Raw genomic sequence first — 17562 nt, 5'->3', positions numbered from 1 at the left:
ATTTTGTTGTTGAAAAAGCTGGAACAAAATTTTTCATGGAGATCATGAAGACAGTTGTTCGTTCATTGCAACAAATTCCATAAGTTATGCAGTTGGTTCTTTTCATGATAATCCGACTTGGGAGAACTGGGAAGTTAATTAGCATTATATGCTTTGTCAATCCTCTTAGCTTCCTCCACCTCCTTTTTGGATTAAGATTAATGTTGATGCTTCTATAAATGCAAACAATAAAGATGGCATTGGTGGAGTATTAAGGTCGATTCTTCGGTGCATTTGGATTCAGCCGTCTCCATTAGGATAGTGCTCAAGTTGAGATACTATCCATTCTTTCTTTGAGGAATTATGTTCAAGATTGGATGTTTGATGCCAAGGGTATTGTGATTGAAGGAGATAATCATAATGTTATATTGCTCTTTCAAAAGTTTTTTCAAAAGCATATGATTTCAGAAGAATTTTTAAAATCTAAAGATTTAGATTTTCTTAAAGGTTTTAAACAGGTTCTCTTTCTTTTTTTTAAAAGGAATGTAATAAGTTAGTTGATTTATGCGCTAACTTAGCTCTTCTTTCTAATTTTTTTGGGCAAGATGCTAGTTGTAATAACATTCCTCTTCTAAATTTGTTGGAGGAATCAAAGTGTACTCTAATTATTTGAATAAAATTATTTTATGCATTCTCTAAAAAAAAGAATAGCAATAGAGATAGAGAGAGGGTACGGCTCTAACACAAGAATCGGACATAACTGTTCGTGTGGAGTGGAGAGAATAGTCGTTCAGGCTTGAGAGATTTAAAAAATGATTTCGGTCAAATAGGGCAGACAAACCAAGAACTGGTTTTTGTTTTGAGTGCTAGGCTGTGGGAAGTCGGACAATGGCAGCGGGCCATTCTTTTGCCACTCAGATGAAATCGGACTTGGTGCAGGTGGGCTTCACGAGGCCAAGTGAGCGGCGGTCGGTCAAATTGAGACCGCAGGCAGAGGTGACGGAACTTGAGATTCCAATTGGTCTTCAAAGCAGGAAAGAAGAAGACCTTGTACTCAGTTTTTCAGAAACCAATTGGACTACTGAACATAAGTGAGCCTCAAAACCTCTTTTCTCGTTTCTCTTTTTGTTTTATACAGTCCATTTCTTCACAATCTTGGTAAACGATGAGATGACGTGGGTAAGTGGGGCGGTTAAATATTTAGGGGCTGTTTGGTTGCTTGAATTAGGAGTGTGAAGTAAAACAATTACATGTATTTACTAAATTTGGTTGTTTGGTTAATTTTTAGCAGAACAAAAGGAAATCATCAGAAGTATTAGAAGTATTAGGCATTTATTAGGGAGTCTGTTTCGCGTGAATTAGAAACCCGCTCATATTGAGCAAGTTATAAATTCATCGGAAGAAAACCTTCATCTTCATCATGTTGTTCAGCTTCATTGCACGAGAGGCTTCTTAGGCTCCTTCATTCTTGTCGACTTCGCTCCGGTGAGTAGCTCCACTCCGTCGCCCTCAAGTCCGGCTTTCTCCGCTCCAACCTCTTTGTCAGCAACGCCCTCATCCACCTATCGTCGTCGTGCTGTTCGGCTTCATTGCACGAGAGGCTTCTTCGGCTCCTTCGTTCTTGTTTTCTGCCGCCCCTATGATTTTGATTTCTGTCAAAACGGAGAAACTCTGTTTCTCGCGAAAGGTGAGATTTTTAAGTGTTTCGATGGTTTCTTCCATTTTTCCTTTTACTAGAAGCCAGCGAGGGGACTCTTTCATTGACAAATGGATGATGATGCTGTAGAGAAAACATGGGATTGAAGTGTAGAGATAGAGGGATCTCCAAGATGAGGTTTTGTTTACGAAAGCAATGGCGGGTAGGGAGCATCTGGATTTTCATAAGCCACAAATCAGTAAAACAAATTGCCCTATCTTCAGATTTTAATTTATCAGTAGGTATTCTCTATTTTCCGTATTGTTTGGGCTTGGAGCATCTGGATCCACCATCACCTCATGATATAAGTCTTAGAAAACTTAAAAGCAAGCGCAATGATTAAAGCATTACATGCTAGATATCTGATTTTCATAAGGCACATATAGTTAGCTAATGATTTAGCTTCTTAAAATCATAATCCACAATTACTGGGGCTGATATATGCTCATTCTGTAAGGTCATGAATTGTACTGAAGCAAGGGGTAGCATCTCTGTTTCTTGAGATTTTTGGGTCTTTTCAATCAAAATAATTCAATTTTCTTTCATGCAATTGTGTTTAGTTATTATCTATCTCTTTCATTATATAGTTAATTCTTTCCTTTTCTTTTATCTTTAGGAAGATGTTCCTTAGTTCTTTACGAACAGTGAAAGTCACATTCCACAGTGGCAGTTAGAATGCACTAAACAACAAAGTTGGTGTCTTTAGTTGGAACAAGGATTAGATCTAATTAAATGCTGTCTGTGCTATGCACGAAAGAAGTGTAAATATCTTTTGTCAAAGCAAATAGAAGGTGAGAGTTTTCTTTCTGTCTGAAATATTTGGTTGAAAACTTACAGAAGTTAAAATATTACATAAAACAATATGCACTTCCAAATTGCAGAACTTCATGTTCTTTAGCATCAAAGTACTTAGATTTAGGAAAATCTAGGAACAAGATGTGTTAGTTAATCATTTAGAGGAACTGAAAATATATGATGAAAAGATAAAAAATTATTATTATAGGAGAATAAGCATTTTAATTGTGGCTGTGGTGAGTTAAGTGTACTTAGATGGTGATGGGATCATACTGTCAAAAACTTTATTGAATGGGAAGCTTGGTTCACAATTAGTTCATAAATATAGATAGAATCAGTAGATCTATGTCTAAGATAGTCCACATCAATCAATTCAGGTTTGAGTTTTTCATATTGTCCCAGTCTGTTTAGAATGTGGTAGAAGTAGTCTGGAGAATTCCAAATCTGTATTTTAGATAAAAAAACATCCTCCAGGGCCATTTTGAAATTGATATCTTAGAAAGACTTGACAGGGTTTTTGTCAATTCTTTTGCCCTTGATTCCAATCCGTTATTAGTGGTTCATCATCTTCCTTGTATTGCTTCGGATCATTGCCCCATTTTGATGAAATTATGGAAAGATCATCCTAAATCTAATAGCTATATCAAATTTGAAGACACATGGGCTTCTCACTATGCTTCGGCTGCTATTGTGAAAAGGCTTGGAATAGGAGAATTGCTAGTCAACATTCAGATGTTCTAGAGACCATAGAGAAAGGGTGAAAAAAAGAGAGAAAGAGTGAGTGAGGTACTTTGATAGAGAGGGAGAGAGAACCATAAAGAAAGAAAGGGAGGGGAGGAAGGGAGAGAGAGTAAGAGAGAGTGATGGGGAGAAAGAAAGTGAGTAAAAGTTAGAGGAAGAGATAGAGTGAAAATAGTGAGAGAAAGAGAGAAGAAGTGAGAAGAGAGAGAGAGAGAGAGAGAGAGAGAGAGAGAGAGAGAGAGAGAGAGAGAGAGAGAGATGGAGCAAGGGATTAAGGGAAAGACAGAGAAAAAGAGGTGATAGAGTGTCAAAGAAGAGGGAGAGGAGGAGGGGGTGGGGGAGAGTGGGCAAGAGAAAGCGATGGAAATCTAGCTAGATCTAAATGATTTCATTTGCATTAGCAATAAAATAAAATTACAACAACATACAACTAATTGTGATAAACTCTATCACATTTCTCCCTAAGTACATTCAAGAAATCGGAGGATATATTTATACTATATATATCATGCCAACAAAAGAATAAAGAATGGCTAAATAGCACAAATATATGTAGTCTTGTTACTCTTCCTTGGAATGTATTAGAATGAAACCTGCTTAAACTAACTTAGGAAAGTGAGATCCTCAAAAGAATTGTTCAACTTTTTATTCCTTTGGTCTCCCATTATATTTTATAACCCATTGATTACATTGTGATTGTCCACTTCTATAATGATGCATTTCATAAAAAACATCGACTAATATATGTCCAATATACAAAACTGCAAGCATCTCCACTTTGGAAATATCCCAATGTTCCATTTGCCTCCCAACAACCATAACAAACGAACCTACATAATTTCATATGTCAACACCAATCCCATCTTCGAAATTTGTAATGAGCATGTTAATAATATTGAATTTGATCAAACTTGCGGGGGGAGGGGGGGAGGGCACTAAATCTTATCAATAGGAAACCTAGCAGGACGTTTGGTGCTCCTGTTCTCCAGAATTGGATGCAGATGTGGTCTCGAAAGCCTAGATAAACCCATAGCAGCTAGCATGGAAGGGTCGCTAGTAGATCGACCATGGTTATGAGCTTTTTTAGCCTGTAACACCTGATAAACAATAGCACAGTAGACATGTCCCAGAATTATGTTGGTTGTATTTACTTGCTTGAGAACTACAAGAGTTGGGCAAAAGGCTGAAATATAATAACCATGAAATCACAATGAATTAGGACATTAAACACCTCGAGCAACTTACAACACCCATTTGTAATAGGGTCCAACATTAGAAGGAATATATTATTTGAATATCATCCACCAAATGAAATTCTCCCTCAAATATAAGTAGTGTTTCTTAATCCAACTTACAACGCACTCTTGAAGGAACTTGTTGTTCCAAATTACTTCATTGGAAATAAAATCTACAATCTTACGGTTCTCCAATTGTTCATAAATTCAAGAAAGTCTTCTAAAAAGCCAAAGGTTTATCAAGGATGCATGCATCCTAGAGGAGATTAATGCTATGATAGTTTCTTCTAAGAGGTTGATATAAAGTCCCAGCCATTCATCATCACAACCAAATAATTAGAGGTTTCCCTCTTAAAATTAACATTCCAAATGTCAAATCCATATTTAACGGAGACCCAAAACTATTGATGAAATCCCATACCATACATGAACAAGCCCTTGCCACTTAATTGATGAATGAAAGCCCAATCCACCCACATACACAGGTCAACAATATCTTTCCATTCCACGTAACATAATGCATACCTATTTTGTAATTGTCCTTCTTCCATCAAAAGTGGTGATACAGTTTTTCAAAGATATTTAAAACACCCTTTGGTAAAATAGTGTGAGTCATCAAAGGCATTAGAGAAGAAAGGATTGATGAACTGAGTAAAATAGAATATCCAACAAGTAAAAAATAATGATGATCCGAAGTGCTCAATAAATCTCTAACCTGCTACAAAATTCTAGCAAATCCTTCAACCACATTCTTCCTTGTAGCCTATCGCAAGCCCAAAAAATCAAACTCTTTTACTCTTTTAAAGTTCAACAGCTTGGCCATACTTCTGGCTTTCCAACTAAGGCATCACTTACTTTGGAGAATGAAAAATTTACCCTGATTAATTCTTTGCCCATTCAAAGAGTAATAATTCTAAAAAAATGGCTTATATTAGTGGCATTAGCACAATTTATTGTAGCAAAGATAATAATATCATTTGCCTACATTGAGGTGTGAGATTTTTTTTCTTTGGATGCTAACCCCAAGCAATTGACCACTTTGGAAAAATGATCTAGAGAGAAGCTTAGAGCAACTAATAAAAAATAAGGTGAAATATGAACCCTTGACAAAAACCCCAAGCTGCAAAAATCCACTCAATTCCCCCCCCTACCCTGCCACACCCACCTACCCACCCAAACTAATCAAAATAGTGAACAAAGGATGACTAACACATTCTAAGATATAATTTATATACTATGTTAAAAAATCCACAATATTTATGACCTCCAAAAGAGTAATGTAGCTCAAACTATCATATGTCAGTTCCATATCCACTTTAAATGCTATCAATCCATCCTTCACATGAGATCTTATATTGGTAATCTTCTCTTAGACAATGAGGCAATGATTTGAGATGGAGAATCCAGGGACATAGCATCCTTATTCTTCTGAGATGAGAAAGGAAAACACCTTCCTCTAATGATTGACCAATTTCTTTGCAATAACCATATAAATTGTCTAACAAAGACTAATTGGTCTGAATTTGGCCTTTTTGCTCCACCTTAGACAAAAAAACAACAAAAGTATCCTTCCATTCACATGCATTAAATTAGTAGAGAAAATTCTCTAATAGCATTACTCACCTCCTTAACAATCACCTAATAAAATTTGATGAAGGAAGCTGAATACCATCAATCCCAAGAGCAAGGTTATTACCCAAACTCTTTATTGCCTCCTCAATTTCACAAATAGAAACATCAACTATGAGGTTAAAATGAATCCACCCATTAATTATGTTCTCCATAGAAAAAATGGCAAGTTTTGGGTGAAGACTTACCTGTCTCCATTTATCTAAAAAGAATATCTAGAGTCCCTGATCACCATCAAGTTATCAATACCTTCCCATAGAGAGTTTTGACTTGAACATTATGATTCAACCTCTTGTGGTCTGAAGCAAGATTGTGGAAAAAATGATAATTAGCATCTCCTTTATTTATCTAGTATACCTTCGCTCTTTGTCACCACCAAGTAGTTACCTGAGCCAACATCATGTTCAAGTTACCAACTTTTTTTCTATAATTCAGCTCTTAAACTTGAGATAGGTCATCCCCAATGCATTCCATCCTTTGAAGCTCTTTAATGTTTCCCTTAAAGTTGGTTTGTATCTCTTTCAGCTCTTTCAATTTGTTCTAACTCTAGAAAAAAATATCCTTGAGAGTTTTGTTGCATTTCCTCCTAAGTACAACTGGATTGCCATAATTGTTCTTAGAGTATCTCTTCCAAATAAGACACCAAGTTGTTGGATAAGAGGTCAACAAATAATCAAAATAGATCCAATGGGTATGTTACCGAGTAGCAGTAGCTCTCAACTGGAGTAAGAAGGGAAAATGGTCTAAAGCTAGATGAACTAAATGTTTAACGGAAAGAGAAGGAGCCAAATGCAATGCATCAGAACTAGCCATACAACGATCTATGTGGACCCACATACTATGTTGTCTATATTTTATAAAACAACAAGTAAAAGGTGATCCCCAAAACCAAGATCATACAAATCAATATTAATCATAAAGTCTCTAATTTTTTTTAAACTCTAGTTGATACTTGAAGAATTTACCAACCCGTTTCTCCCTGTGATTAAGCATGTAATCTAAATTCCCTCCCATAATCATAGGTTTAGTTTTATTCAATGAAATAATGATATCTACTTAAGTTTGTCCTTATGCCAGTTAGGAAACTCCAACTAACCAATCAGACATTGATAGTGCTGATAGGTCTCAAGAGGGAAACATCCCTCCTCCATAAGGCCATGAAGCCTCCAGCTTTCCCCATAACTAGCTGATTATGATAGTCTAAATTTTCTCTAATCAGTTTTTATATACCCCACCTACTGATCTATTATATTTTGGCTTTCAAAATTCAAGCAAATAAATGTCATAGTCACCAACATTCGATCTTGGCGTCTGAAGGATAACTCTTCGCCTTCATCCCCACAATCCCACCGTTGGATTGAAAGTCCTCATTGTCATGATCCTTCTTATGAAATTTTGTGAGAGTTATTCAGTGATATCTCTTAGATCACGATGGAAAACATAAATTGCTTTAGGTCTGTATGGGAGGTTAAAGATGTAATCATAACCTTTGATTTTAATCAACGTTTCAAATTAGATCCCGCAGTTCTTGAGCACGTTTGATGGTAGCCACTTCATCAATGATCCAACAGTTGTAATCAATTCTGTGTTTATACATTCAGCCATAATGATTGGTTCGCTAATCGTATAACACCCACGTGTAAAGCGCTGGTTGACTGTGTAAATCCGAATTTAATTTCATAACAAATTATGAAAACATTCAAAAATCATATCTCCCTCAACACTTGATCAATTTAGGTGTTCTTAGGTTTATTGGAAAGATCTCAGAGAGATCTTTAAAAGCCTTATGGTCTCAAGCCCTAATAAATTTTGTGTTAATGTCAGTTTTAATTTAAATGTTTATGGTATTTTTTTCATTTATGTGCCTAATTGATGTTACATGGCTTGAGACTTTGGAGAAAGAATTTGTACATATCCACATCTTTTCCCCTCTAATTCATATGTTTAAGGGCATGCTTGACATAATTTAAACTTAGGGTCATGGTTTGACCCCTAAGTTCAAATTGGTCTTATGATCTATCCAATGAGATTTAGGATTTGAGTTTTGGTGAGTTAATTGTGTTTATTCTAGGGAGTTTAGAGCCATTGATTGGAACCCCACCCTTGCCCTAGGTAGTGACTTATGAATTTTTGAAGGTAACCTAGAGGTTGCCTTAGGTGGTTGGGTTATCCACCTTAGAGAGCTCCACTTGGGACCAAATTCTAGGAGATTGAACCTTGAGATCAGGTGATCTCATGGTCTAAATCTCATAGGATATGGAATCCATTTGGTTCACCAACTATGGATCCCAAAATCTTATCCTAAATTTGAACCATAACCTTAATTAATACATAATTAATTCACCTTAAATTCTAAAAATCCAAATAAGGCATTTAATTTCTCATAATTGAACTCTTAACCCATGAAAAATAGAAGCCCCATCAAATCACCTTTAATTTAACTTTAATTTAATTTTTAGGAAAAATTTACAATTAATACATTTAGTTATTTTAAAATATTTTAAACTCTAAAAAAATATCTAAATACTTGGAAACATCCTCTTTGGTCATTCCTGATCTTTGGGTGTGATTCCAAGAGGTTTCAGATGGATTTGAATCAACATCTAAAAATCCCTTTATTTAAGAAAATTAAAAAAATATCCAAACTTAGAAAAATCGGCAATAATTCTAAAAAAAATCCAATCTAGTCAAACTCAAAGGCTCAAAGCCATTCAACTCTAACAAAAATCCGATGTTTTCTAAAAAATATATACCTCGAATATTATGTCAAAGTTAAAAAGTCAACATTTCGATCAAACGTAGTTCATAACTAGGTCAAAATTTTAAAAAATCATAAGTTAATGTAGAAACTTCTAATTTAAGCAAAATCAAGGTCTAATTAATCATCTTAAGGCATAATATTTAAGAAAAATACTAAATTTTAGAAATTACTTTAATTTTAAAAGTCAACTTTTAGCCCTTTTATTAACACATTTAAATAATTCAAATAATCAAAAAAATTCAATAATTGATTTAAATTCCAAAAAAACTACAACTTGATTAATAAAGTTCACTCCAAATATGGAGTTTTTAGGATGGACTACCATATGTTATGGGGCTATGTGCCGTAAGGAGGCCTGATTCCTCAAGCCGATTGTAACAACGGCACAAATGGATTCAATGGAGTATAAAACCTTAAAATTAAGTGACTTTTAATTAGTTAACTAAATTAAAATCCTTAATTCAACCACATAAACTTGGTTTAAAGGATGAACTACCTTGAGCTGTAGGGCTAAGTGTCCTTAAAAGGCCAAGTTACTCGATCCCACTGTAATAGCGCCATGAACCGATTGGTGGGAAATCTAAGTTAATTTAATCTTTGAAATCAATAACTAATAAAATTAATTAAAATGCATCGATCCTTTAATCTCTAACTAATTAAACTCATTTGACCGATCAATCTTTAAAATGTATCCTAAAATAAATCTTTATACATTCATATTCAAACTCAAACATAAATTTATCCTTCAACCTTCAACAAACCTGAATATCAAATAACTTGAACAAATTATACAACTTAAAATCTACCCCAACTACATAGCTTTTAGCACAAACTCTAAATGATTTGCTAGGATAACCAACTCTAGTGTAGGCTAGACTGATGTTTACATTTTACTACTATGTGCCAAGTTTTTGAGTTTTCATTGCATGCAATGATTGAAAATTGATTGAAGCGAGTGTTTATTTATTTAACTATAATCTACGAATTGATGTTATGGGCGATAGTTTACCCTTACGTTAGGACTAATCTAGTTGCTCACTGAGTTTTCTCCAAGTAGTCACGCTCATGCAAGACAATAAAAAGGGGGCTAAATAAATAATTATTATAACTGCTACAGGTGCTTTAGCTGCTTAGCCCCTAAATAAATAGGAGCGTGGCCGAGTATCATTTACTTTTTACTACACTTATATATAAACTGCTTGGAATTTATTTAATTTTAAATGCTTAGAATAACCCTATATAAGAGTCTAAAATTTTCATGTTAATATTGATGTAATTTATTTAAATTCAAGAGTTGTGAAAGTTAGACATTTGAGTTGGCATACAAAGATCCAAATTTTGATTCCAAAGAGGAAAGGACATCTCTCAAGGGATGGTCTTTTTCCATTTGGAAGCCAAAATTTGGGTCATTTCACTACCCCTGTTAAAAGAATAACCTCCTCTTCGAGGAAGAGTTTTTTTATTTTATTTGGGTGTCCAGATACGGTGAATCCAAGGAGCCCAAAGAAAAGAAGGATGAAGAGTTAAAGACAAAGAATATCCCACTCAAAGTTAAATAGCGTTAATCTTAGGATTAGAATTCGAATTTGTTTTTAATGTTGTCCGACAACTTTTAATTTATGCAAATTCTGAGTTGTAATAAATAGGAAAACTATGGACATTTATTTAATTGATTTGATGGATGTGTTTGATTTAATATGATTGCGATTAGGATTGACTACTTTTTTTAGTTTTTTAGTGATTTGCATGTTCTTTTTGTTTTAGCCTCGATACCCAAAGGCTCATGATGGTAGGCTAAAAATATTTTCTACTTAAAATTAAATAAAATTTTTAGGCAAACATAGAAATTCTAATGATCTAAGATGTAAGTTCGGAACTTTGTGAGTCACCATAATCATATTTTTACCTTCTCCTCCTTGTTAAGCACCTCCCCTCCTGCGGGTTTTGGTAGACCACCTGACCTTTGAAGGAGTAGATCATTCAAGATGATGTTGTGCAATCTCTAAGGAAAAATGATTTTAAAACTTTTTTAAAAAAATTGCTTCATACACATTTTATGCATTTAATCAGTCGATCAGTATGCATTACATTAGAATCTAATTAAAAGAGTCTAAAGTTATAATTATATTTTTTTTCAAGCATTTCCACCCTACACAAGTTAAGGGACCAATTAGGATCCGCTCTAGATGTCGGTTCCAATTCTCAAAATTTTTAATTTAAACGTCTTTACCACTCTTTTATAAAAATGACTAGACTCATGGGTTTGAAATAGACTAGATGGTTAGTTGACTCTTTAATCTAGGCTGGGGTAAGTCCATATTTTGCATTACATTAACTATGCTCAGGCTACTGTGGTCCAGTGCACAATTTAGATTTAGGATACTGGACAGATTTTGAATCATAAGACTCCAACCTCCAAAAAATATAATCCAAAATTTTTAATAAAATAATCAACTCAAATTAAAAGAATTCTCTCAATCTAAAATTTAAAGACTAACACTTAATTAGGTTGGAACACTTCTAAATCGTTTCAGAATCTTAACGTTTCTCCTACCCCTCCTCCTATGACTCTAGAAATAAGTGATCAAAACTTGATTTAATCCCTTTTTAACCCAAACAAATAATGGCACACCCGAGGGGATCACTCTCTCTCCATCTTTAATAATAGCTAAATTATGTTTCATCAATAGTCTTACTACATTTCTTTCCGTTGGCATCTCTACCCATTTATTCCTTGAGAGTGCTTGGCAACATGTGTATATATATATATATATATATATATATATATATATATGAGGTGAAATCTCTATCCATAAATTGGGCTTTAACATTCTGCCCCTAAGCTAGTAGGGTGATAGTGTCAAGTAAAATTCTTAAAATCTCCATGTTAATTTTATGAAGCCGCACTATTAAATCCAACTCTATATGCTGAGTTCTAAAGTTGCAAGGAGTCTTGTTGATCTTGCTTTCAATATCTTCAATCTTTCAAACTTCTAGGTTTGATATTCCACCTCTAAATTAATTTTGTAAGCCTTCAGGTGAAGTGAAAACTTAACTAGTTGTGTTTCAAAATTTATAAGAAATGTATCATTTTTTCAAAATAAAAATCTTTTCAAAACTCAGTCTAAAATTTACACCATTATATGCTACCCTACAACATTCCCATGTAGTCTAGTATATGTAGTGAAAGTTCCAATCTGTTTTAAAGTCATAACTAATCTTTGTATTCTATCATCATATATTGGATTGTAACTTTTATGACTTGACATATGTAATAAAATAAAGGGTTCAATATAATTTTCAAAATTTAATTTTAAAAATATCTAATTCTAATTCTTCTTTCAAATTCTAGAAAACTCAACTCAATTCAATGCTCGACAAGCTAATTTTCACCTTTGGAAAGGGTTTGACCTATGAAGAGATTGGCTTTGGAAAAATAATTCAGTTTGGTTTGGGATTTCAAACTATTGAGTTGTCAATGGATGGAAAGACATTAGATGACTTGAATGTTGTGAAGTTAGATAGCCCTGTGTTGAAGTTGGCCTTGGGGTCAAGGGATGAATTCCTTAGTCCCAATGTTGAGGAGGAAAAGTTAGTGCTCCTATTAAGACTACATAAGTAAAGTCTATTTTTGTCGAGGGATCAAGTTCTGGGATCCCATTAAGAAGTAAGAATCATAAGAATAATAACTTTAGGAGAGTTAGGTAGAAGATTACGAAGGAAAGAGAAGTCGTTGAGGTTAAGACTCTGGGCCAAGTCGAGCTAGAGGCTGATGAGGATCTGCTTATCCCTACATCCTGTCCACTCCATAATACTTAAATAAGAACACTCCAAAAGAAAAATGACTGCAGAGAACTGTGAGGGTGAGTATATATATAAATATATATATACACAGAGAGAGAGAGAGAGAGAGAGAGAGAAAACCATGGTAGGAACAATGAAAGCAAGTAGTGAGTGAGTGAGAGAGAGGGAGAGGGAGATGGAGATGGAGAGAGAGAGTTGTATTTTTAGAGAGAAATTGTGAGAGAGTTACAGTAAGCCAAAAAGAGGAAGAGAAAAGGTGAGTGAGAGAGAGAGACGAAGTTAGAGTGAGAAGTAAGAGCATGAGCGAGAGAGGAAGAGCGTGATAGAAAATTAAGGAGAGTTTTAGATATGGGTGGGAGAGATAGAGAGTAAGAGAGATATAGTTAGACTAAGTGAAGGAGAGAGAGTGATATAGAAATATATATTTGGAGAGAGAGGAAGAGAGAGAGAGACAGATAGAGGGGAAGGAGAGACAGAGGGATAGAGAGAGAAAGAGAGAGAGAGTAAGTGAAATATATTTATCATGAGATAAAGGGAGAAAGACATAAAGAACATGATAGAGTAAGTAATAAGAAGAGGTAGGTAGAGAGAAAAGGAGAGGGAGAGATAGTGAGAGGGTGATGGGTTGAGAGAGAGTGAGAGAGATAAAGGGGAAAGAGTGGGAGAGAGTATGAGAAAGACAGAAGGAGATAAAGAGAGAATAAGGTATAATGAGAGAAAGGGAGAGGGAGGGTACAATGGAAGAGAGCAAGAGAAAAAGCATTCAATAAATAAAGCAAGGAAGAGAGAGTGAGACTAAGCGAGAGGGAGGATGAGAGTAAGAGGGAGAAAGAAAGGGAGAGGGAATATGATATAGAGAAGTTGAAAGAGATTTATAATTTTTAAGAGAGAGTGCGAGGGAGAGAATAGCGCCATGAACCGATTGGTGGGAAATATAAGTTAATTTAATCTTTGAAATCAATGACTAATAAAATTAATTAAAATGCATCGATCCTTTAATCTCTAACTAATTAAACTCATTTGACCGATCAATCTTTAAAATGTATCCTAAAATAAATCTTTATACATTCATATTCAAACTCAAACATAAATTTATCCTTCAACCTTCAACAAACCTGAATATCAAATAACTTGAACAAATTATACAACTTAAAATCTACCCCAACTACATAGCTTTTAGCACAAACTCTAAATGATTTGCTAGGATAACCAACTCTAGTGTAGGCTAGACTGATGTTTACATTTTACTACTATGTGCCAAGTTTTTGAGTTTTCATTGCATGCAATGATTGAAAATTGATTGAAGCGAGTGTTTATTTATTTAACTATAATCTGCGAATTGATGTTATGGGCGATAGTTTACCCTTACGTTAGGACTAATCTAGTTGCTCACTGAGTTTTCTCCAGGTAGTCATGCTCGTGCAAGATAATAAAAATGGGGCTAAATGAATAATTATTATAACCGCTACATGTGCTTTAGCTACTTAGCCCCTAAATAAATAGGAGCATCGCCAAGTATCATTTACTTTTTACTACACTTATATATAAACTGCTTGAAATTTATTTAATTTTAAATGCATAGATAACTCAGACAAATCTTCTGCCCCTAAGCTAGTAGGCTGATAGTGTCAAGTAAAATTCTTAAAATCTCCATGTTAATTTTATGAAGCCGCACTATTAAATCCAACTTTATATGCTGAGTTCTAAAGTTGCAAGGAGTCTTGTTGATCTTGCTTTCAATATCTTCAATCTTTCAAACTTCTAGGTTTGATATTCCACCTCTAAATTAATTTTGTAAGCCTTCAGGTGAAGTGAAAACTTAACTAGTTGTGTTTCAAAATTTATAAGAAATGTATCATTTTTTTCAAAATAAAAATCTTTTCAAAACTCAGTCTGAAATTTACACCATTATATGCTACCCTACAACATTCCCATGTAGTCTAGTATATGTAGTGAAAGTTCCAATCTCTTTTAAAGTCATAACTAATCTTTGTATTCTATCATCATATATTGGATTGTAACTTTTATGATTTGACATATGTAATAAAATAAAGGGTTCAATATAATTTTCAAAATTTAATTTCAAAAATATCTAATTCTAATTCTTCTTTCAAATTCTAGAAAACTCAACTCAATTCAATGGTCGACAAGCTAATTTTCACCTTTGAGAAGGGTTTGACCTATGAAGAGGTTGGCTTTGGAAAAATAATTCAGTTTGGTTTGGGATTTCAAACTATTGAGTTGTCATTGGATGGAAAGACATTAGTTGACTTGAATGCTGTGAAGTTAGATAGCCCTGTGTTGAAGTTGGCCTTGGGGTCAAGGGATGAATTCCTTAGTCCCAATGTTGAGGAGGGAAAGTTAGTGCTCCTATTGAGACTACTAAAGTAAAGTCTATTTTTGTCGAGGGATCAAGTTCTGGGATCCCATTAACAAGTAAGAATCATAAGAATAATAACTTTAGGAGAGTTAGGTAGAAGATTACGAAGGAAAGGGAAGTCATTGAGGTTAAGACTCTAGGTCAAGTCGAGCTAGAGGCTGATGAGGATCTGCTTATCCCTACATCCTGTCCACTCCATGAAGGGAGTCGTTTCCACCCCATAGTTGCTACTAGAGGGGAGAAGAAGGTGAATAAGATAGCTAGTTCCGTGTCATACCCTGTAGACTACTTAAATAAGAACACTCCAAAAGAAAAATGACTGCAGAGAACTGTCAGGGTGAGTATATATATATATATACACACACAGAGAGAGAGAGAGAGAGAGAGAGAGAGAGAGAGAGAGAGAGAGAGAGAGAAAACCATGGTAGGAACAATGAAAGCAAGTAGTGAGTGAGTGAGTGAGAGAGAGGGAGAGGGAGAGGGAGATGGAGAGAGAGAGTTGTATTTTTAGAGAGAGAAATTGTGAGAGAGTTACAGCAAGCCAAAGTGAGGAAGAGAAAAGGTGAGTGAGAGAGAGAGAGACGAAGTTAGAGTGGGAAGTAAGAGCATGAGCGAGAGAGGAAGAGCGTGATAGAAAAATAAGGATAGTTTTAGATATGGGTGGGAGAGATAGAGAGTAAGAGAGATATAGTTAGACCAAGTGAGGGAGAGAGAGTGATATAGAAATATATATTTAGAGAGAGAGAAAGAGAGAGAGGGAGAGACAGAGAGAGTAAAAGGAGAGACAGAGGGATAGAGAGAGAAAGAGAGAGGGAGAGTAAATGAATTATATTTATCATGAGATAAAGGGAGAAAGACATAGAGAACATGATAGAGGAAGTAATAAGAAGAGGTAGGTAGAGAGAAAAGGAGAGGGAGAGATAGTGAGAGGGTGATGGGTTGAGAGAGAGTGAGAGAGATAAAGGGGAAAGAGTGGGAGAGAGTTTGAGAAAGAGAGAAGGAGATATAGAGAGAATAAGGTATAATGAGAGAAAGGGAGAGGGAGGGTGCAATGGAAGAGAGCAAGAGAAAAAACATTCAATAAATAGAGCAAGGAAGAGAGAGTGAGACTAAACGAGAGGGAGGATGAGAGTAAGAGGGAGAAAGAAAGGGAGAGAGAATAAAATATAGAGAAGTTCAAAAGAGATTTATAATTTTTAAGAGAGAGTGCGAGGGAGAGAAAGAAAATGATCGTGAGAAATAAAGAGAAAGGGAGAGAGTGCATTTATGATAAAGAAGAATAGAGGGGGAAAGAGAGAGAGAGGGATAGAAGGAGAGAGATATATATACTTGGTTTGTGTAATTTCTTATAGAGAGTAAGAAAGAGAGACGGAGATAGACGGTAAGAGAGTGGGTAAATTGAGAGATAGAGATAGAGAGAGAGAGTGGGAGTATGGGATAAATAAAGAGAGTGAGAGGAGAGGAAGGGGAATATATATATATATATATATATCTGTGTGTGTGTGTGTGTGTGTTCTTAGAGAATGACATAGAAAGATTAAGAGAAGATAGTGATAAAGAGTGAGTGAACGAGAAAGAGTATAATATATAAAGAGATTAAGAGAGAGAGAGAGAGAAAGAGAGAGAGAGACGAAGTTAGAGTGAGAAGTAACAGCATGAGCGAGAGAGGAAGAGCGTGATAGAAAAATAAGGAGAGTTTTAGATATGGATGGGAGAGATAGAGAGTAAGAGAGATATAGTTAGACCAAGTGAGGGAGAGAGAGTGATATAGAAATATATATTTGGAGAGAGAGAGGGAGGGAGAGGGAGAGACAGAGAGAGGGGAAGGAGAGACAGAGGGATAGAGAGAGAAAGAGAGGGAGAGTAAGTGAAATATATTTTTCATGAGATAAAGGGAGAAAGACATAAAGAACATGATAGAGGAAGTAATAAGAAGAGGTAGGTAGAGAGAAAAGGAGAGGGAGAGATAGTGAGAGGTTGGTGGGTTGAGAGAGAGTGAGAGAGATAAAGGGGAAAGAGTGGGAGAGAGTTTGAGAAAGAGAGAAGGAGATAAAGAGAAAATAAGGTATAATGAGAGAAAGGGAGAGGGAGGGTGCAATGGAAGAGAGCAAGAGAAAAAGCATTCAATAAATAGAGCAAGGAAGAGAGAGTGAGAAAAAGCGAGAGGGAGGATGAGAGTAAGAGGGAGAAAGAAAGGGAGAGAGAATAAGATATAGAGAAGTTGAAAGAGATTTATAATTTTTAAGAGAGAGTGCGAGGGAGAGAAAGCAAATGATCGTGAGAGATAAAAAGAAAGGGAGAGAGTGCATTTATGATAAAGAAGGATAAAGGGGGAAAGAGAGAGAGGAATAGAAGGAGAGAGATATATATACTTGGTTTGTGTAATTTCTTATAGAGGGTAAGAAAGAGAGACGGAGATAGACGGTAAGAGAGTGGGTAAATTGAGAGAGAGAGAGAGAGAGAGAGAGAGGGAGTATGGGATAAATAAAGAGAGTGAGAGGAGAGGAAGGGGAAGATATATGTATATATATATATATATATA

At 35.1% G+C, this 17562-nt stretch overlaps 1 long non-coding RNA gene across 2 annotated transcripts in view; it reads left to right on the top strand.

Annotated features, from left to right (window-relative positions):
* The first annotated feature begins 760 nt into the window (after positions 1-760).
* LOC114579878 overlaps positions 761-17562 on the top strand; it is a 22576-nt gene continuing 5774 nt past the window's right edge. Inside the window, exon 1 of one of the 2 annotated variants that reach the window (XR_003701100.1) lies at positions 761-1070. This is a non-coding gene — a long non-coding RNA (uncharacterized LOC114579878). The remainder of the gene's footprint in view (positions 1071-17562) is intronic. The other variant, XR_003701099.1, reaches the window with a different exon arrangement.

This window comes from Dendrobium catenatum, unplaced genomic scaffold (assembly GCF_001605985.2).
Source record: "Dendrobium catenatum unplaced genomic scaffold, ASM160598v2 fragScaff_scaffold_674, whole genome shotgun sequence".
NCBI lineage: Eukaryota > Viridiplantae > Streptophyta > Magnoliopsida > Asparagales > Orchidaceae > Dendrobium > Dendrobium catenatum.
Note: the sequence above shows the minus strand (reverse complement) of the source record. Positions and strands in the feature narration are given on the sequence as shown.